This window comes from Mustela erminea, chromosome 8 (assembly GCF_009829155.1).
Source record: "Mustela erminea isolate mMusErm1 chromosome 8, mMusErm1.Pri, whole genome shotgun sequence".
Taxonomy (NCBI): Eukaryota; Metazoa; Chordata; class Mammalia; order Carnivora; family Mustelidae; genus Mustela; species Mustela erminea.
In genome coordinates this window covers 20,822,501-20,843,627 of record NC_045621.1, presented here as the reverse complement: position 1 = coordinate 20,843,627, position 21,127 = coordinate 20,822,501, and the positions used below count along the sequence as shown (strand labels likewise).

Below are 21,127 nucleotides of genomic sequence, written 5' to 3'. Positions count from 1 at the left end.
ATCTGGAGGTCATGAGTTACAGCCCCAAGCCCAGCCCCATGCTCAGTGCTGATTCCGCTGGGATCAGCATCTCCCTCTCCCATCTCCCTCTGCTTCTGCTCCTCCCCCAGCTCACTCGCTTTCTCTCCAATAAATAAATAAAATCTTAAAAGAATATATTTATCCAAAAAAAAAAGAATATATTTATCTTATTTACTCATGTATGAAAATAACTCTTTTTGCTCTTTTATGTAAATCTTTTTGTATTTCTTACATATTAGCTCTGGACGTCCATAGAGTCAAGGCAAAAGGAAAACGATGGACTACAGCGCTATCATCCCCTACTAAAAGGAAGCATAAACAATTCTTCGGGTAAACACAATAGAGTTTATGGAACCCACTCCCAAGGAAAATTATATCTAGAATGTAGAGGGGGGAGCTAGATAATGATGACCTAATAAGACAAATATGTGCAAAGTATTTTTTTTTAAAGATTTTTAATTTATTTATTTGAGAGAGAGAGTGAGAGAGAGAGCATGAGAGGGGAGAAGGTCAGAGGGAGAAGCAGACTCCCCATGGAGCTGGGAGCCCGATGCGGAACTCGATCCCGGGACTCCGGGATCATGACCTGAGCCGAAGGCAGTCGCTTAACCAACTGAGCCACCCAGGCGCCCTAAATATGTGCAAAGTATTAAAAGCAGTTTCCTAGTCTGTTAATCGTTGGGAAGTCAATTGGAATACCAGTCAATTGTTGGTGTTAAACAAGGCATGAAAATAGAAAGGAGTTCTTTGTGTTTCTTTTCAATTGGATACTATTCTTCTTTTACAAATCATTATTCATTTCTAAGTTATGCAACCACTGTTTCCTATGATATTTTGGGGGGGGGGGGGTGTGTGTGTTTCTTTGGAGACCTACCAGGACTTTTGTAAATTATTTATTTTTGTGGATTCACCTTAAGTTGCAAATAAATATACAGGAAGTGTCATGAATCTTTCATTCTTTCTCCCCCAATATTGACATCTTGTCTACATACTATACGATAACAAAACCAGGAAATTGACATTAGTGCATTCCACAGAGCATATTCAGATGTCCCCTGTTATACGTGTGTGTGTGTGTGTGTGCGTGTGGCTTTATGCAGTTTTATCACACGTGTAGCTTTATGTAACTACCACCATGAACAAAATAGAAAACTATTTCATAACCACAAAACTTCCTCTTGCTACTCCTTTATAACCACACATTTGTCCCCCTATATTTCCAATCCTCAATCTCTATAATTGTGTTATTTCAAGAATGTCATAAAAATGGAATCATACAAGATTGGCTCTTTTCACTCAGAATAATTTCCTTGAGGTCCATCTTGTTATGTGTATCAAATTGAGTTTAAAATCCAAATGAAGTCATCATTTTTCAGATGTCTCCTTTGAAAGTCAGTCCATGTAATTATAAATGTTTATCCTCATTTGGTAGAAAAAAATTTTTTAGATGAGGCAACTATTTTTCAGACGTGATCCTATTATTTCTGTCTTATTTTAAGTAATACAGTTCTTTATCTATTCAGATAATTATGCTCAGAACATCTGACTAGCTAAAAAAAAAAAATCTTATCCTTATATAAGCTTTCTAGATCAATTGGTTCAATGTCTTACATTACAGTTTATTAGCGGATTCAGCTAAACTTTCTATTGCCAAAACTCTGTGCTTTGTAAGGAAAATACAGGTTACCTCACAAATATTTCATCTGAAGATAATGTAGCAATGATGGACAGCAACATTCTTAAAATAGTTTGTGGCAGAATGAACAACTGTTAATCTCTTAAAAGAAAATGCTTTGAACAGTTTGGGGGGTGGGGGCGGTGAGAAAGTATATCCTCAATCTCTAAGCTCCCTTCATCTTCTTGCTGTAACCGAAATTTAACCTTCCCCTGAGAACTCTATTTCCCTGCAAATAGTACCTATTTTCTTTCCACCCTGAAAGGTCTAGAGATGAGGTGAGCCACTTCCAGAACATTCTCTCTCTACCCTAGAACACTCCAGCTTTAAAATTCTTCTATCAAGCTACATCAGCTGCTGTCTCTCCTTGGTGGAGTCATCTACAGATACCTAGGTCACTTCCTCTTACAAGTGTTGAGGATTCATATATCCATCCAAATGATCCTTCTAACATTTTGACCTCACAGTATCATGGTCCTTTCCAAGCCAAAGATCTTGTCCTCTAACCCTGTCTCAGCCACCTACTCACATGGTCATGCCCTCAGACATTGCTATTACCAATCACTTATACACCCTCCACAATCTCAAATTCCAACTTTCTAGCACTCCTTAACTTTCTACCTCACCCTCATTGGTAGTTTGACCCTCACAACTCTGCAATCCATAGATCATATTTCCATTTGATTTTCCATGGTCTCTCATCCTTTCATGTCCTCACTTCACACTTTATCTGGTTCAGCTTCCATGATCTGTAATTTTTTTAAAGATTTATTTATTTTAAAGCCACATGCACACACACACACACACACACACACACACACACGAGCAAGGGCAGAGGGAGGGGCAGGGAAGGAGGAGCAGAGAGCATCTTCAAGCAAACTCCCCACTGAGCGTAGAGTCCAACCTGGGGCTCAACCCCAGGACCCTGAGATCATGACACTCAACCAACAGAGCCACTCAGGTGTCCCTCCATGATTTATAATTATAATTACACCCCTGCAGACCTCTTCAATTTCTGCCCCTTTTTTGTTGTCTATTGTACTCACATGGCCAAACCTCAACCTTGGTGAAATACATCGCGCAGCCTTCCTTGTAACGCCTTGCACAGTAACACCTTGCACAGTTGAGAGCGGCTGGGGAAAAAAGCGTGGTGACTGGGCTCAATTTAAATTCATCCCTTACATGACCTTGGTTTAGCAAAACTATTACATTCCCCTCAGACGTTTACTTTCTCACTCTTCTAAATGATTATTTCACACTTTTTCCTCTCCTCTCAAATCTGGAACACTTCCTATCTCATCTCATGCTTAGAGGATGCCCGTGCTTCCTATTTCACTGACAGAATAGAATAAACCAGAAGAGAGCTTCCATAAGCTCTCCCCACCATTTTACCAGCCTGCATGCATCTGTGCCCATACACTCTGCCTTCTCTCCAGTTACTATGGAAAAGCTGGCTGTGGCCCCTTATTCACTCCTACATGGATTCTATCTCCTCTTGCCTCCTCAAGGACATAGCTTCTTCAATCCCTCCGCAACTGGCATTATTAATATTCACTTTCCACTTGATCATTTCCATCAATATATACACTTGTAATATCTCCCATGTTCTAAAAACCTCTTGATCCCACTCTCCTCTCCAGGTCTTCCCCCATTCTCTGCTGCCCTTTACAGAGGACTTATAAAGCATTGCTTCCACTCATTGTCTTTAATTTCTCACCTTTAATTCTCTCTTCGGAACCCACTATGCTTTTACTGCCACCACCTCACTAAAACTGCTCTGATCAAAGAAATTATTTACCCTCACTTCATAATTGAATTTTCAGTTCTCAATTTAACTGATAGATCAGTTGCATCTGACAAAATTGATTACTACTCCTCCTGGAAAGACTTACTTCAGGACTCTGCACGCTGGTGGTTTTCCTTCTATCTCCTGAAAGTTCACATGTTCTCATAAACTTAATCTTTGGTTTTTCTTCACTCACTTCCTAGGGGATCCCATCCAGTCTATAAGCTTTAAATACCATCTATATGCTAATAATTCCCAAACTGGTTCTCCAGGCTAGTTCTCTCCCCTGAACTCCAGGCTTATCTATCTAAGTTCTGGTTAACCTCTTCATGTGGATATTTCAGAGTAACCTCAAACATGACATACCCAAAAATAAAATTCTGATTTTCCCCTCCAAAGCCTCTTCCTCACACAGTATTCCCCAGTGGAAAACCCTGGAGTCACCCCTCATTGGTCTTTTTCTCTCACTTGTCCTATCCAGTCTATTAACAAATCTTGCCAATTCTATCTTCAGAATAGATGCAAATTCTGACCTCTTTCCACACCACCTTTAAAGCTAGCACCTTGATTTTCAAGTTATCATAACTCAAATGGATTATAGCAACAGTCTTTGAATTCTTTTACCAACTTCCATTCTTACCCATCTTATAATCTGTTCTCCACAACATAGTCACAATTATCTTTTTGTTTTTTAATGTAAGTGAAATGATCTTACCCCCCTGCTTAAAGCTCTCCAATTCATTTCCAGCTAACTTGGAATAAAAGAAGATGACCTTACAATATCTTATAAGGTCTTACATTGTCTATGTCCCTCTTCATCCCTTAATCATTTTCCTTTTTCCTTTTTTTTCACATTCTTTTCTTGCTATTCCAGTCCGCATTATAATTACACCCCTGTAGACCTGTTCACTTTCCACCCCCCTTTTGTTGTCTATTGTACTCATATGGCCAAACCTCAACGTTGGTGAATTACATTCTGTACATTCTTACCATGTTTCCTGAATAAGCACATAGGGTCTTGACATTTGTTATTCCCCTACATAGACAGCTCTTCACTGATTACATTCTCGGCTCACTACCTTACTTCCCCTGAATCTGCTCAGATGAGCCCTATCAACCACCACCACCTTGACCACTTATCCTTTTTGTTTTGCTTCATTTATCCCTTTAAATCTTACCATCTTCAGATACATCATCATTTGTTTATTAATTCTCTCAGCACCTGCCTCCTCCAGAAGAATTTAAGCTTCCTAAGAGCAGGGACTGTTTTCTGCACCTTGAACAGTACCTAGCACAAAGCAGGTGGTCACTATTTACTGAAAAATATTTGTTGTTTATTTATGATACAAAAAATATAATAGCCACCCAAGTTATCTTTAAATATAAAAGAAATGTGTTTTATTGCTCTTTTGAGTTAGAATTTGTTTGGGTTTTAAGGAACTTTAAAAGAAATTTTAAGAGTTAAAAGTTGTAAAATTTTTCAGGTACCTGGTTAGCTCAGTTGGTTAACCATCTGCCTTCAGCTCAGGTCATGATCGCAGGGTCCTGGGATCAAGCCCTACACCAGGCTCCTTGCTCAGGAAGGAGTCTCCCTCTCCCTTTTCTTCTCCCCCTTCTTGTCCATGCATATGCACTCTCTCTCTCTCTCTTTTTCTCCCAAATAAATAAATCTTTTTTAAAAAAGATTTTTAAATGGTATTCATTGACATTCAAGGGAATTTATTTGGACGTTATCCTCAACACAAAGAACTAGAGGAAAGATATTTAATATCCCAGATTGATTTTTTAAATTTATTATGAAACAATTTCAAGCCTACAGGAAAGTTGCAAAAATTGTACAAAGAACTCCCATGTATATTTCACTATATTTATACTTGTCAACATTTTTCTACATTTACTTCATCATTCTCTCCCACGAATGCACAGAAGGGACCAAGCTGCAGATATACTCCTCCATTCCTGAACACTTCAGTGTACGTGCTGGATTCTTAACACCTACTAATTTCAAATGGCAATAATAAGTAAGCTAAAAATATCACTAATGGGGACCCCTGGGTGGCTCAGCCATTAAACGTCTGCCTGGGCCTCAGGTCATGATCCCAGGGTCCTGGGACAGAGCTGTGCATTGGGCTCCCTGCTCAGTGGGAATCTTGCTTCCCCCTCTCTCTCTTCCCCTGCTTGTGTTCCCTCTCTCGCTGTGTCTCTCTCTAACAAATAAATAAATAAAATCTCGTTTAAAAATACCGGTAATTGACTACGTGGAATACTACAAGACCACAATGTAATTCTTTCTAAATTTATGAATTCATATTATTAAAATAACACATATACTGCATTATTGTGACTCAGTTTCTTCATGAGCAATGTACACTCTTTACTTTATTCTTCTTACTAAAAAGTATAGAAATACCGAATAATATGAACTAACTTGATGAGCTTGAGCAATAAAAGGACATGTTCTGTAGAAAATACTTGAACTGGAGCTATTGGTCTTATATATTCCTATTGCTACCAGAAAAATAAGTACAGATAATATATTTTGGATGCAATAGGGGGTGACCACAAGGTTCTAGGGAAGAAACAACAACAACAACAGCAATCCTTATAGCAATTTCCAAGTAGAGGAGATTATGCTGTACAGAGGCAAAGGGGATCAAAAAGAAGGAAGCATTGGAGCTGAACTGAGTGGCTTGGGTTCCAATAAATAAGAAAAGGAGAGGAGGCCACACCTCACAGAACACATAGCAAGAACAAGGGCCCAGATACCTGCACCCCAGTGTTTGTAGCAGCAACGTCCACAGTAGCCAAACTATGGTAAACTATGGTGTCCATCGACAGATGAATGGATAAAGAAGATGCACACACAATGGAATACTACTCAGCCACCAAAAAATTGGTATCTTACCATTTGCAATAATGTGGATAAAACTAGAGGGCATTCTGCTAAGTGGAAGAAGACAATCAAAGAAATTAATTATTATATGATCTCACTCATACGTGAAATTTAAGAAACAAAGCAGAGGATCATAGGGAAGAGAGGAACAAATAAAACAAGATGAAGCCAGAGGGGGAGAAAAACCATAAGAGACTCTTAATCACAGGAAACAAACAGGGTTGCTGGAGGGGACAGGGGTAGGGGAAGGGATAACTGGGTGATGGACATTAAGGAGACCCATAAAGTAATGAGCACTGGGTGTTATAAACAGCTGACGAATCAATGACTTCCACCTCTGAAACTAAAAATACATTATGTGTTAATTAATTGAATTTAAATTAAAAAATAAAGTAAAATAAAAAGAATAAACTGCTTAAGAGGAAATAAGAAAAAAAAAAAAAAAAGAACAAGGGCCCAGGGTTTTTAAAAAAAAAAAAAAAAAAAGTGAAGTGTATACCCAGGGAGCTGCAAAGAGACCAGTCTGATTGGAACAGATGTGAACCGAAAGACAGCAGCACAAGAAAATGCTGGTGAGGGAGGCAGGGCCTTACTAAAGAAGACCCTGCATATTGGCCTATTGGTTTTAAACCCACTGAAAGTATTTGAGTAGAGAAGTAAAATGAAAACCACTGAAGGTATTCAAACATAAAATGCTCCGAGGGGGGCTCTAGGAATATTTTCAGAACAAGAAGACGTTGAAAAGCAATTCAGAGTACCAGCAATACTAGAACCATTGGGAAGGCAAAAGTATTAAAGTCTTGATCAAATGAATGAGAATAAATCAGTTATTAGCTTAACCTTTTAGGCTTAGATATCTAAAAAATGGTTAACAGTATTGTAATAAATCAGGAATCCCCTTACAGGGTAATCTTTATGAGAAAGGAGAGCACGTCATCTTCATTCAACAATGCCTGTATCCCTTGTGCCTAGTATCCATGGTCCCTGGTGATCATTCTGTCCATATGTCTTCGAAAGGTGAACAGATTAATTTAGGGGAATAAATTAAAGGATCACTTTAGGGCAAAATAAATTTTTCAGAGCATGCAGAAGTAACCACCAGACAATTAGAAATAAGGAACCGGGGGTGCCTGGGTGGCCCAGTGGTTTAAGCCTCTGCCTTTGGCTCAGGTCATGATCTCAGGGTCCTGGGACTGAGCCTGGCATATGGCTCTCTGCTCAGCAGGGAGCCTGCTTCCCCTTCTCTCTGCCTGCCTCTCTGCCTACTTGTGATCTCTCTCTGTGTCAAATGAATAAATAAAATCTTAAAAAAAATAAATAAATAAAAGAAAGAACTGAATCTTGGGAGTGTGTCCAACTGAATTGATCTAAAACTTATTAGATGTTTTTAAATATACTTAGCTCTAGGAATTAAAACATAGTAAGATACTGTTTTTCACCTTCAATGTGTTAATGGTTTATTAGACTAGAAATCCAAATTTTAGATCAGAACTTCAAGGAAAGGAATGCACAGAAAAAAGACAGAACTTGTTTTTGTTTTTTTAAGATTTTCTTTTTTTTTTTTTTTTTAAAGATTTTATTTATTTATTTGACAGACAGAGATCACAAGCAGGCAGAGAAGCAGGCAGAGGGAGAGGAGGAAGCAGGCTCCCTGCTGAGCAGAGAGCCCAATGCGGGGCTCGATCCCAGGACCCTGGGATCATGACCTGAGCCGAAGGCAGAGGCTTTAACCCACTGAGCCACCCAGGCGCCCCTAAGATTTTCTTTTTTAAGCTCTACCCCCAACATGGGGCTCAAATTCATGACTCCAAGATCAAGAGTCGTATGCTCTGCTGACTGAGTTACCCAAGCATCCACGTTAGAAGTTTTAGGCCAGAAGATTTAAGAGCACCTATTCCGTGGGTGAAAGGAAAAAGAAGAACCTAAATAAGAAGCAGATAAAGACCTTTCAGAGGTCAGGAAGGAGAATGGAGTGAACGTAATGTCACAGAAGCCACCAAAAGTGAAAGTTTCAATGTGTGTGGTACTGTTGAGAAGGCAGCTTACCAATAAGAAGGCTGCTGGTGAGGGGCGCCTGGGTGGCTCAGTGGGTTAAGCCGCTGCCTTCGGCTCAGGTCATGATCCCAGGGTCCTGGGATCGAGCCCCGCATCAGGCTCTCTGCTCAGCTGGGAGTCTGCTTCCTTCTCTCTCTCTCTGCCTGCCTCTCTGCCTGCTTGTGATCTCTCTCTGTCAAATAAATAAATAAAATAAAAAAAAAAAGAAGGCTGCTGGTGAGCCAGAAAATGTTAGCAGGAAAAATGGATGCTAGAAGAAGAAGGTTAAGAAATTAAAGACATAAAATTAAGTTACACTTTTAAGAAACTTGAAAATGAAAGAAAAGACATGGAAGAAAAGGACCATTAATTTAAAAATCAAGGGAAAATCATTGCCATGTAAAACATGCAAAACTAACTGTTTCCCAGCACAGAAGGGATTAGGTACAGAAAAATTGGCCATCACCTTCCTTTTTGCTATTTCGCTTTTTGCATGTTTCCCTTGTTGTCCAAATCACACCACAGAATGATTAGGTCTGTATTTTTGTCTCCCCTTCTTGACTGCACTCCTTGACTTTCTTGTTCTCCTTTATAGCCCCCGCTCCTGGCACACAGGGGACACTCAAAAGTTTGTCGAGCTTGAACTGAAAATTTAAAACCCAAGGTGAGCACTCAAGGAGCATGGTCCTGAAGGAAGTAGGAGAGTTTGAAGTTGAGGAGAAAGCACTGGAGGAGTAAAAAGGACATGTCTGTCTTCGAGACAAGGGAAGAGAACCGGATCCGCGAAGCAGAGGCCCAGGGGAGAATAGAGAGGAGGGAAACTGAGGAAATCCCATCAGATGAACAAGATTTGGTTAAGTAGGATAGCTCTGCCGAAAGGTTCAGGAGGGAAATCTGAGGAAAATGGAACCATTTGTGCAAAGGCTAGAGAAAATGGGATGAGAATTAATAAAAGTTCCAAGCTAGAAATGCTAGTTTCACAAATACAACCTCACTAATAGTACTTAGTTAAGTAACTCTCAATCCTAAATGCATATTAGAATCACCTAGAAACATTTAAAAAAAAATAACTTATATTCCTGCCTGCAGAAATTCTAGTGAAGAAATCTGGATAAGACCCTGGCATTTTTAAAACCCTCCAATATCACTAACGTACAGCCAAAGATCACTCTGGCTTGGTTGAACTTCAGTATTTAAATAGAAAGCACTTAGCATCAATTATTGGTACTGTCTGGATTTCAAAGAGAGGAGAAAACAACAGGATACAGGTAACGCTATGTCTATAAAGAGAGTGACTGGATAATTCTTATATACTAAAGTTCACTGACCCTCTATCATGAAAGAAATTATCAATAGCGGTGTTGATTTCTCTCTACAGACTCACAAGACTTCTATGATGGCAAGTCATCTTTAATGGTTTTTCTCTGCGTCTCTGTCTCTGTCTTTCTGCCTTTCTCTCTGTCTCTCTCTTTCAAGTTATAGGCGGGAGCCACACTGCTGATCTGAATCTGGTTTGTTATTTTATGCAAATTTAAATGCAAAACTTAACCTCTTCCTATAGAGCACCAGATAGCTCAGGTCCAGCAATGGAAAGATGTGGGTTTATTGGTATTTTTACTACCATCACTGACACAAATAAGATCACTTTACACAGCCCTGCTCTAGAAAGCTATAATCACATCATCAGTGAGTGGAAATGAGCCTGCATTTACTTGACAAACTGGTTAGAGAAGATTGAATGCACACTGTTAAGGATAATATATCTGGCGAAGAAAGAAAGACACTCTAAATAAAACACCAGACTCTACCTAGTTCTGACATAATGGGAATAGTTAATGTCCACCATAAAGAGAAACATGCAACCTGTTTCTGGAAATTTTTATTTCTTTTATTTTGTTTCAATTACATACTTAATAAGCAACAAAGAAACGTCCGATACAATCTAATGGTTAGTATTTTTTTCAAAACTACAGTTGACCCTTGAATAATGTGGAACTTTGAGGCACTGACCCACCCCCCATACAGTAAAAAATCTTCAGATAATTTTGACTCCCCCATACTAAATTAGTAGATTCCTATTGACTAGAAGACTTACCACTAACAAAATAGTTGATTAACACATAATGTTATATGTATTATCTACTGTATTTTTATAATAAAGTAAGCTAGATAAAAGGAGATATTAAGAAAATCATAAGGAAAATACACTTGTAGCACTGCACTGTATTTTTTGGGAAAAATCCACATGTAGGTGGACCTATGCAGTCCAAACCTGTGTTGCTCAAGAGTCAACCATATGAAGGAAATTTCTTCCATCCAAATATAGCAGGAAGAATAAAAGCTTGTATTTTTTAGCTTCCTATCACATGCCAGATGCTGAGCTAAACGTTATTTCCTCTAATCCTTCCAATATCACCAAGAGATAACAGCTCTTATTACTCCTGCTTTACAGAAGAGAAAATTAAGTTTCAGAAAGAAAAACTTGCCCATAATTACAGAGCCTGTAGATGGTAAAATCAGGATGGAACCCAAATCTTTTGGCAAGCCCAAGTATATAACGATTATGTTACATTACACCTCCGAAAGTAAAGTGAAAATTACATGCAAGACTCTTGATCACTCTCCAGTGTGCTTTCTCCACTGTCTTCCCTTGTGTGTTCTCACAAACTTTTTGAAATGAAAACGCGCCTGGCTAAGAAAGGGTCTTTTGCACAGAACAAGAGAATGCGGATACTACGTAAGGTTTTGTTGTTACTGACTTTCTTTTCTCCCTCTCTCTCTCTTTTTTTTTTTTTTAAGAATGCATCTCCATCCACTTGCGTAACAAGCAGGAATTTTGAGACAAAGCCTGAGAAGTAGTCAATATAAGCATATTGAAGGACAAAGACAACATTGAACTACTTTAAAATGGCTCTACTCTTTCGATTTATGTTACTCTATTGCCACCTTCTGGTTGTATTCTAAAATGCATCTTAGAAATGTTAATCTGGTTGTGCAGCCAGTGGGTACAGCTGCTTACTTAACAGAAGTCCGTATTGGCAAACCGGACAGGAATGATTAGCTCCGAGTCTGGGCTCCTACAGATTCCAGTGCTCTATACCAGCTTGTGTATAGCTGATGAAGTCCCAGAACCTAAGTCAGGTTCGGTGGGGTGAGGAGGTTCGGAGCCGACGAGTAAGGAAAGAATTCTTAAGACGTCGTTGGTGCAAAAGGTGATTTATTAGAGCACGGGGACAGGGCCCGTGGGCAGGCGGAGATGCGGCTGCCCCGGGTTGTGAGGAGTGGTTGGTTATATACACAGGAGTTGGGTAGGTGAGGACAAAGGGGTGTTCAGAAGGGCTATTGGGGCAAAGAATACTATCAGGATATTGAAGCCTTAGTTGCTATCAAGTAAAGACAATTGGAAGTCTGGTGGAATGTTACATTCCTGCTATCAAGCATCCTTGTTAATGAGATTTAGGTTTAGAAGAAATTTAACTTTATTTACTTTTCCTTCTACCTCCGCCTCCTTCGGTTTTTTATGGAGGGGAGGGTGACATTAGGCTTGAGGAACTGAGTTCTGTGTCTTTGGAAATTGGGCTATTGATAAGGTAACTTCTTTGTTGTAATCTCAAGGACATTTGCAAACCAAGGGAGACTCCCGTCTTGCAGGATTGTGATCTCAGCAAGTTAACTATTTATCATTTTATGGCAGTCAGGGGTGCCTGAGGAATGCTACATATATGGAGGGGAGCGGATGAAGGGGGGGGGTGCAGGGCGCCAGCTTTTGCTTTGTCCTCAGCCAGCCTCCTGCTCCCTCATCATAGCCACCAACAGTTCAGTTGGCTTCCCCGTGCCCTAGTAGACTTCTCTGCTCACCGTCTTCCAAGGCAATTCCCCCCTGGGGCTGGAAACGGCTGCAAGTCTCTCTGATGCAAGCCACCCATGTTCTCTGTGGCTCACCCCTTTCTCAAGTTCAGTTTACTCAGTCTTACATCCAGGGTTCTTCAAAAGCTCTAAACACAAATACATTTGCTTTTTTGCTTGTTTGTTTATCCAGGTTTCCTCATTAGAGATAAAACAAGGGCCCTGCCCACACATATCCTATTTGAATGCTTTCTGGTCTTCCCCCCCCCACCAGGATTTTATGTATTTATTTGACAGAAAGAGAGGGAGAGAGAGAGAGCATGCATGTGTACACATGAGCAGTGCGGGGGGGCGGGGGGCGCAAGGGGAGGAGGGAGAGAATTTCAAGCACACTAAGCACTGAATGTGGAGCCACTCAGGGTTCAAAACAGGGTTCAACCCCATCACCCTGAGATCATGACCTGAGCAGAAATCAAGAGTCTAGCACCTAACTGACTCAGCCACCCAGACACCCCTTCATGTCTTCTTTTTGAAATGAAATGAAATACCTCTAGTTCTTCCCAGTAATCAATATACTGGTTTGGGGACTGAGATGGGATAGTATCAATCCTTACTTTATTGAACATTTTTTCATTCACCAATGTTTGTTGAGTTTGTGAAAGATCTTTTAATATACATAGAGAAATTAAGAAGAAAAATTTTGGAATATATTAAGCATTCTTACACCAAAGGATAATATTGAGAATGAGGCCCAGGACTTCATTATAAGGGTGTCAGAGGTACAGAGGAGATTATATACTCAGTCCTGGTAAATCTAACTATTCCCTGATTAGAAAGGACTGAGACTCTGAAGCATGAGATAAGAACTTTGGTTTGATGCACTCAAAAATACTGCATCCGGGAGAGCCTGGGTGGCTCCGTTGGTTGAGCATTGGATTCTTGGTTTCAGCTCACATCATGGTCTCATGGGTCCTGGGAATGAGCCTTGCACAGAGCTCTGGGCTCAGTGGGGAGTCGGAAAGATTCTCTCCCACTGTCCATCCCCCTGCTCTCTCCCTCTCTCAAATAAATGGGTAAGTCTTAAAAACAACAACAGCAACAAAAACACTGAAGCCCAAATCCTCCTGAATCCTCTTGGCCCACAGAAGTGGCCCACTCTTCAGGTAAAGACTCTAAAACTTAATGAAAAAGAGGCACTTCTGTAGGCCTGACTCATGGCCTCCAGATCATCTGTTCTCTCTCTCCCCTGTTTCCTCCTTACTTCACCCCTTACAGCTTCCAGTCCTGCAGTAAATCAGTGGGGAGTTTACAACACAAGAGAATGAATCTTTCCTGTGTAAAGAGAATACTAATCCCAATAACTATCATTTGAATAATGTCACATGTTTTTTAAGAGTAGAATGACTCACGGAACCAGTCTTACAGACTTAGAATCCACACCAGAGAAAATCTTAACAGTTCAAGGTAGACATGACAAGAAAGACAGAATTTTCCATAAACTATCTCATGGCTATTTCATGATTGTAAAGTGACCATATTTCCAACCACTTAATGAGCTATTATCTTCTATCAATATTCCAGTGAGATGTTGCTTCCACATCTAATCTACTAATGCTGTGGTCTGAATGTTTGTGGCCTCCTCCCTCCACAAATTCATATATTGAAATCCCAACCCAAAGGGATGGTATTAGGAGATGGGGCCTTTGGGAAGTGCTTTGGTCATAAGGGTCATAAGAGAGTCCAGAAGGATCTCTCGTCCCTTCCACCGCATGAGGAAAAAACAAAAAGTCTGTAACCTGGAAGAGAGACTTCAGTGACTGTCCTGGCACTCCCCTCTTGGACTTCTAACTTCCAGAAGTGTGAGAAATACATTTCTGTTGTTTATAAGCTACCCGGTCCATGGTATTCTGTTACGGCAGACTGAACGGACTAAGATAGTTTGCAAACCTTGTCAACTCTATCTCTAATATATATATATATGTATATATATATATATATATATATAGAGAGAGAGAGAGAGAGAGAAAGAGAGAGAGAGAATCCATTTATTTCCTTCCGGGCGGCCATCGTCTCTCACCTACAAGAGCACAGTAACCCCATAACAGGGATCCACAGATCCACTCACCGATCCCTTCACTACAAATGTAAACCCATCATTCCACTCCCCTGCTTCAAATCCCTCCCTGGCCTCTTTTTGATGCTAAAATCAAATCTCAAATCCTTATCCCCGTTCCAATGCCCTGCCTGACTTGGCCACAGACCGCTGCCCCCTCGGCACACCTCCCACTGCCCTCCCACACCCTCAGTTACACTGACTTCCCAACAAGCCACATCTTCAAGCTGTTCTCCTGCCCTCCAGGCTTTGTTCCTGCTCTTCTCTCTACCTGAAAGGCAGACATGAGCCACAAAATGTAAAACCATCTGCTGCTCTATTTTGTGATCTCATATATCTTTTTACGTTAGCCAAGAAATACTGTACACATTGAGAATTCACTCCTCCAGACTCGTGGGAAAGATAAGAAAGAAAAACAGGAGGGGGAGGAGTAGCGGAGATAGTGCTGAATCACAGCCTGCTGATGAGCGTGTATTTTAGTCCTGGGTGGGCAAGGGAAGGAACAAGAAAATAAGCCCCTACCCCTCCAGCCTCCTCTTTTTCCCACTTGAGAGAGACTTAAGAGCCATGAACGACATGGAACCTCCCTTCAGGCTAAATTGCTAACCAATACATGACTGTGTTCCCTCATTTATAAGTTTACACATTTTAAAGCTGTCATATTTAATGTCACTTTCTTGCTAAAATCAAGAATGTGGCCACTGGTGAAGAAAAAAAAAATAGAATTAGAACACTGGTATAATTGCAATGATTCTGGATGGAGCAGGAAACTGAATGAGGCATGAATGGGTTTATTCACAAGCATCCACCTCCTAGAACTACGTTTCAGGAAAATGCATTACCTACCCCTAATTATTGGATCTTTATCATTCTGGTGGTTTTCAAAACAAGAATTCTCTAGCTTCATAGTCAGGAACAAAAATCTGCATTATTTTCTTTTTACAGCTGTAATTGTTGTTTTACTCTCGATTCAAGTCAAAAGAAAGATCATACAAGTGTGGAGCACGAAATAAGAGGGCACTTTTTTTTTTTTAAGATTTTATTTACTTATTTAACAAAGAGAGATCACAAGCAGGCAGAGAGAGGGAGAGAGGAGGAAGCAGGCTCCCTGCTGAGCAGAGAGCCGGATGTGGGGCTCCATCCCAGGACCCTAGGATCATGACCTGAGCCGAAGGCAGAGGCTTTAACCCACTGAGCCACCCAGGAGCCTCAAGAGGGCATATTTCTATCCTGGCCAGCTCACTGAGTTCCCACTGAAAATGAACGAGACAAGTACCATCAGGATTTAACAGAATTCTAAATTTTCATATATATTAAGCAGTTTCTCCTGAGAAAAAGAAACAGGAGTACATCCATCTACATCAATGAGAAATAGGCTCACATGATTATGGAATAGAAGGAAAAGTTGACAGGCACCCACTGTGGGTATTCAGCATTTATTCACTTATGCAGTAAGTATTCATTGAACATTTATCCTGTCCAAGACAAACGTGCCAGTGGATGAGACAAGACAATGCTGCACTCATCAGAGTTTTATTAAAAAAGAATCTTTAGAAGTATAATTGCTACCATTTCTTTGCTATTGCTTACCATAGCATCAGATGCTATGATAAAGGTTTTATTCACATGCATTTCTCATTTACTCTTCACAAATGTAAATTAATCCTCCTAATTTAAAAATTACATATGGAGGGAATGCAGTAGGCTGAATAATGGCTTCCCAAAGATGTTCCTGTCGTGTAAAAAAAAAAAAAGATGTTTCTGTCGTAATTCTCAGAACGTGTGCATATGTTAATAGATGTGGTAAAATGGGACCTTGCAACAAATGATTAAGAACAGTGGATTCTGGATTCCAGGTGAGCCCAGTGTAATCACAAAGGTCCTTCCTTATAAGAAGGAAGAAGGAGGATCAATCATTAGTAGATGTGAAGACAGAATCAGAGTGGAGTGGTTGAAGAGGCCTCGAACCAAGAAATGAAGGTAATCTCCAAAGGATGAAACAGCCAAGGAAAGAGATTCCTTCCTAGAGGCTCCAGTGGAAACCCATGCCTGCCAACACCCTTGACGTTAGTCCAGTGAAACTTGTTTGTCTTTGGACCACTAGAAGTGTAAGATGATAAATCTGTGCTGTGTTAAACCACTAACTCTAATTAACCACTAATTAACCTAGTAATTTGTTATGCCAGAAAAAGAAGACAAATACAGGAAGACAGAACTTGTAGGAGGTGGTTCTCGATTTGGGCTTCATCTTCCAGTGATTGATTCATGAAACCTTCTATGGAAGCAGGTTATTTTGAAAATGTCTCTCAACTGCCTCCAATAGTCACTCACACTTTGCCGGGGTCCAGCCTTGGCAGGTCCAGGTGTCCCCAAAGGAGGGGTGGTGTCGGCGAGATGAATGGGAGAGCCACCAGTGAGTTCTGGTCAGTAGTCGGGCATTTCCATCTTATCCTGATTTTGGAGCTTCTTATATAGGCGGTTTGATTGAGGCAGGGGGTTACAAGCACTCATCAGATAATTTCTCTTTGTTTAGCACATGTTATTTTAGTTAAGTCATAATGGGTACAGACTGGCACTAGCGATGGGGGACAGGGTTTTGCTTCTTGAGTAATTATGTCCCTCAGAAAGCCATGGGAAGTAGCACAAATATGTGCTTTTTGGTAACTTATTCTGGGGTCTGCAGGAAAACAGGATATAGGTTAATGAAAAAGAGGAGCTATAGGGATGAACTAGATGGTAAAGAACTGTAGGAAAACAAGGTATAGGTTAATGGGAAACGAGAAGCTATCTGAAGAAACTATGTATATAGGAGAGAAGTAGGAACAAGAAGGCATTACCTTTGCAGGAGGCAGGGTGTATTTTAAAGACTCAGCTTGTGAAAGCCTTGGACAAACATCAGCCTAGGGAGGAAACTGTCTATTGTGGTACACATCTAAAATTCTCTATAGTCCTAGGTACAGAATAATTCACCTCCTGGGAGCTGCTCCGGCCCACAAGCCTGAGAGATATTTGCGGCAGATTAGCAAGGCGCTCTGTTTGCGAGAGATAAGGGATCAGAGGAAAAGGTAAGAGACTAACAAACCATGCTTATGTGCAGGGCTATCCAGCCCTCAGCAGGATGAGGCCCGCATCACCTCAAACCTTAACCTAGGGCCTCATGGCTCCCAACAGCACTTGAGTAAATGCTTTTGGTAGGTAAAGGAGAGCTCAGCATTCTCTCTTAAAATTTCATGCAGGACGCAGAACTTTCAGGAAAAACCAACATTCCATTGCATCCTGCTGACCTTTTTTTTTTTTTTTTTTTTTTTTAAGATTTTATTTATTTGTTAGAGAGAAAGCACAAGCAGTGGGAGCGGCAGGCAGAGGCAGAGGGAGAAGCAGGCTCCCAGCTAAGCAGGGAGCCTGATGTAGGGCTCATTCCCAGGACCCTGGGATCAATGACCCAAGCTGAAGGCAGAAACCGACTGAGCCACCCTGGTGTCCCTACATCCTGGTGATTATTTATAACTTCCTAAGTTGTTATACCGCCCTACCAACCACAGTTAAAACATCGTAGCTACGTATACTGAGGATAAAGTCAAAATCATAAAAAGTATAATTTTCTGAAGAGGTTTTTACCTCTATGTAGATTTACCTCTTCACTTTGAATGGAGGTACTTCGCCCATACAGGTTTCCCCCACTTTTTGTGTATGCATCATGCCGCTTGACTCTTACGAAAGATCTAACATCAGTACTTGTTTTCACTAACTGAAAGAAATTGGAAAAGGATTTTCATTTTTATGATGAAAGGGGAAAAGCTAAAACAGGATTGTTTGTTTTTCAGGGAGCTGTGATTGAGCAGGTGCACACCCCATGCAGCTAGAGAGCTCCCCAGGCTCCTTCCCCAGTGACCACACAGCAGCTCACCATCAAGCAGCTAGAGATCTGAACTGTGTCTGTGAGCATCTGTACTTTACCATAACTTATTTTGTGCATCCTTTAGCAAGATGTGTTCTAAGTTATCAGAAAAGCCTAAGAGAGGTTATTTTTGGGGTTGGGGAATGCTCAAATTTTTTGCATATAAATTAATAGTTATTGCTTCTATGTTGTTCATAGGAATATACTATTTTTGAATAGTGGGGGAAACCTGTATTCTCTAAGACTTTTTGACTTTTCTGCATTTTATCTTTTGTACATATCTAAAACTCTCACTTGGTCTTTTTGTATATATTTTTGCATATATTTTTATATTTAATTACAAAAATTAACCTCCCCTCATATGTATAGATCCCTCTATACTCCACCTCTGTATATCTCAAAACCCTTATGAATCCACTCATTCTTCCTTTATTAGCTTACTTATTCACTTGGACTCAAGGAAATCATTGAATGTTTAGTACATGCAAGAGTCCCCTCTACACATTCTTTGTACTCGTGGAGATCAACAATTACCTAGTCCTTACCATCAAGAAACTTATTTCCTGTATGATTTATCAGCAATTTGTAAAAACCTTTATAACTGCACCCTTTACATAAGATTACCACTGTTTATGTCTGCATCTCTCCTAGGACAGCTCTTGTGGGCAGGGGCAGGTCACAGTCATCTTTCTATCTGTGAAATTCAATAAATGTGTTCTTTCATATGTTCCTGATTGACTGAATGAACCTAAACTGAATGAACCCTAGTAAGGAACCCTACTAAGGTAAACACACAGAAAATCTGCTCCACAAATCAAAGAGAATATGGAAAAAATTATATTCAATTGGGAGGATTTTACCAGATGGAGATGGTAGATATGGCAGCATCAGGGCTATAAGGTCACTAACTTTCTTTTTTCAACCCCCCTGACTTGACCACAAAGGAAAACAGTATTTTCTAGTCTTCTCAATCTTGATGGGGTCACATGAGGCCATGTGGAGTCATGTGATTAGTTAAGGCCCATGAGACATGAGTCAAAGGAATGTAAGCTACTCCCAGGCTCAACAGCTAAAGTCAGTCTCCTCTTAGATTTTCTGCTCTCCCCCCTTGTTTTTCCTTCTTTCTCAACAACCCCCAAGATCACAAATCTAAGACACTGGTGTTCTAAAAAGGAAAGATCTGGGTACCTAAATGTCTGCATGTATTCAACTGCTTACTTCTCTACCACTTTTATTAAGAGTTGTGATATAAGCAAACATTAAACTTTGATTGTATTGAGTTCTTGAAATGTTGGAATTGTTTATTACAGTGGTTAGGCTCCAGCTCATACAGCGTAACAAAGGCTTTCCAGGTAAAGGGTACCATGGAAACAAAAGCAGAAAGGCAGGAAAAGCTATCAAATGGTTGCAGAGTATAAGAAAGAAAAGAGTCTCTCTCTCTCTCAAAAATAAATTTTAAAAAAATCTTAAAAAAAAAAAAAAAAGAGAGAGAGAGAGAGAAGTGCTCCTGGGTGGCTCTGTTGGTGAAGTGTCTGCCTTAACTCAGGTCATGATCCCTGGGTCCATCGGGCACCCTGCTCAGTGGGGAGTCTAATTCTCCCTCTGCCCCTCTCCCCACTTGTGCTCTCTCTCCCCCCCCTCTCTCCCCCCCAAAAACAAACAAACAAACAAACAAAAAAACCACAACACCTTAAAAACAAAAGAGAAAGAAGAGTCAGAAGAAATCAACCCTAACAAAAAACAGAGTCACATGCCAGGAGGGCTTTGATTGATGAAGTAATCTGAAAGAAAATGAAGAGCAATAATTTTCTAAAAGTGACACAATCGAAATAGTATTTTAGGAAGTATAACTTAGCATAAGTGCAATCTGGATAAAACTTTAAGTTCTTTTGATGGCATGAAACTATGACTGAAGTTAGGTTTTCAGAAAAGAGAATTTACTGACCCTATAGCTAAAAAGTCAAGCATAGCTAGACTGAGTAGTTCAACAGGACTCTGGACTCTGGACTCTCTCTCCCTAGATTACTCAGCTTTCTCCTATAATGGTTTTACTTGCAAGACATGATGTTCGCCAGCAACTCCAATCTTACTTTCTATTAGCATCAAGTCCAGCAGAATGAGATTCTCTTTCCCAACTCAGGAGTGAGTTTATTTTTAGAGAACATGATTAACATTTGCATTTCAAAATAATGCCGTGCTCGAGTCCAGAGCACATGCTCTGGACTGCAGAACAGAAACTGTTGGGGAGGAAATTTCTTCCTTTTTCCCTTCTATGTTCTTTGGCTGATCTAATAATTGAACTGACATAAGACAGACCAACAGGAGAAAAATTTAATTTCATACATATGGAAGCTTATAAAAATGAGACTCAAAGAAGTAACCAAAACAGGCAGCTTTTATACCTTTTAGACAAACAATGAACTTGTGAAGTATTGACAAGATAAAGAAGTTGGGGTTGGGGTTAGCACATTAATGAAGCAATAACACGGCTTATTCATATAGCTTTCTCAGACCTAAATTTCCTACCTCTGACAATAAGGATGTGTTCTGCATAGAGCAATTTATTTGTTGCAAATTACTATTGAAATTGTCATCTGGGGCACCTGGCTTAGTTGGTTAAGCATCCGCCTTTGGCTCAGGTTATGATCCCAGGAGCCTGGGGCTCTCTGCTTTGTAGGGAGTCTACTTCTCCCTCTGCCCCTGCCCCAACCTATTCTCTCTCTCTCTCTCAGATAAATAAATAAAATCTTAAAAAAAAAAAAATCAATATGCCAAAGCCTAATTTGGGGGCAGCCTGCTCTGAACCCCCATCACAACCCTATTATACCCATTATACTCATAGCTATGAGTATAATGAGTAT

At 40.2% G+C, this 21,127-nt stretch overlaps 1 long non-coding RNA gene across 1 annotated transcript in view; it reads right to left on the bottom strand.

The window, feature by feature from the left end:
- LOC116597228 overlaps positions 1-16,806 on the bottom strand; it is a 54,276-nt gene extending 37,470 nt beyond the window's left edge. The window contains exon 1 of the long non-coding RNA XR_004288504.1: positions 16,700-16,806. This is a non-coding gene — a long non-coding RNA (uncharacterized LOC116597228). The remainder of the gene's footprint in view (positions 1-16,699) is intronic.
- Positions 16,807-21,127: the final 4,321 nt, after the last annotated feature.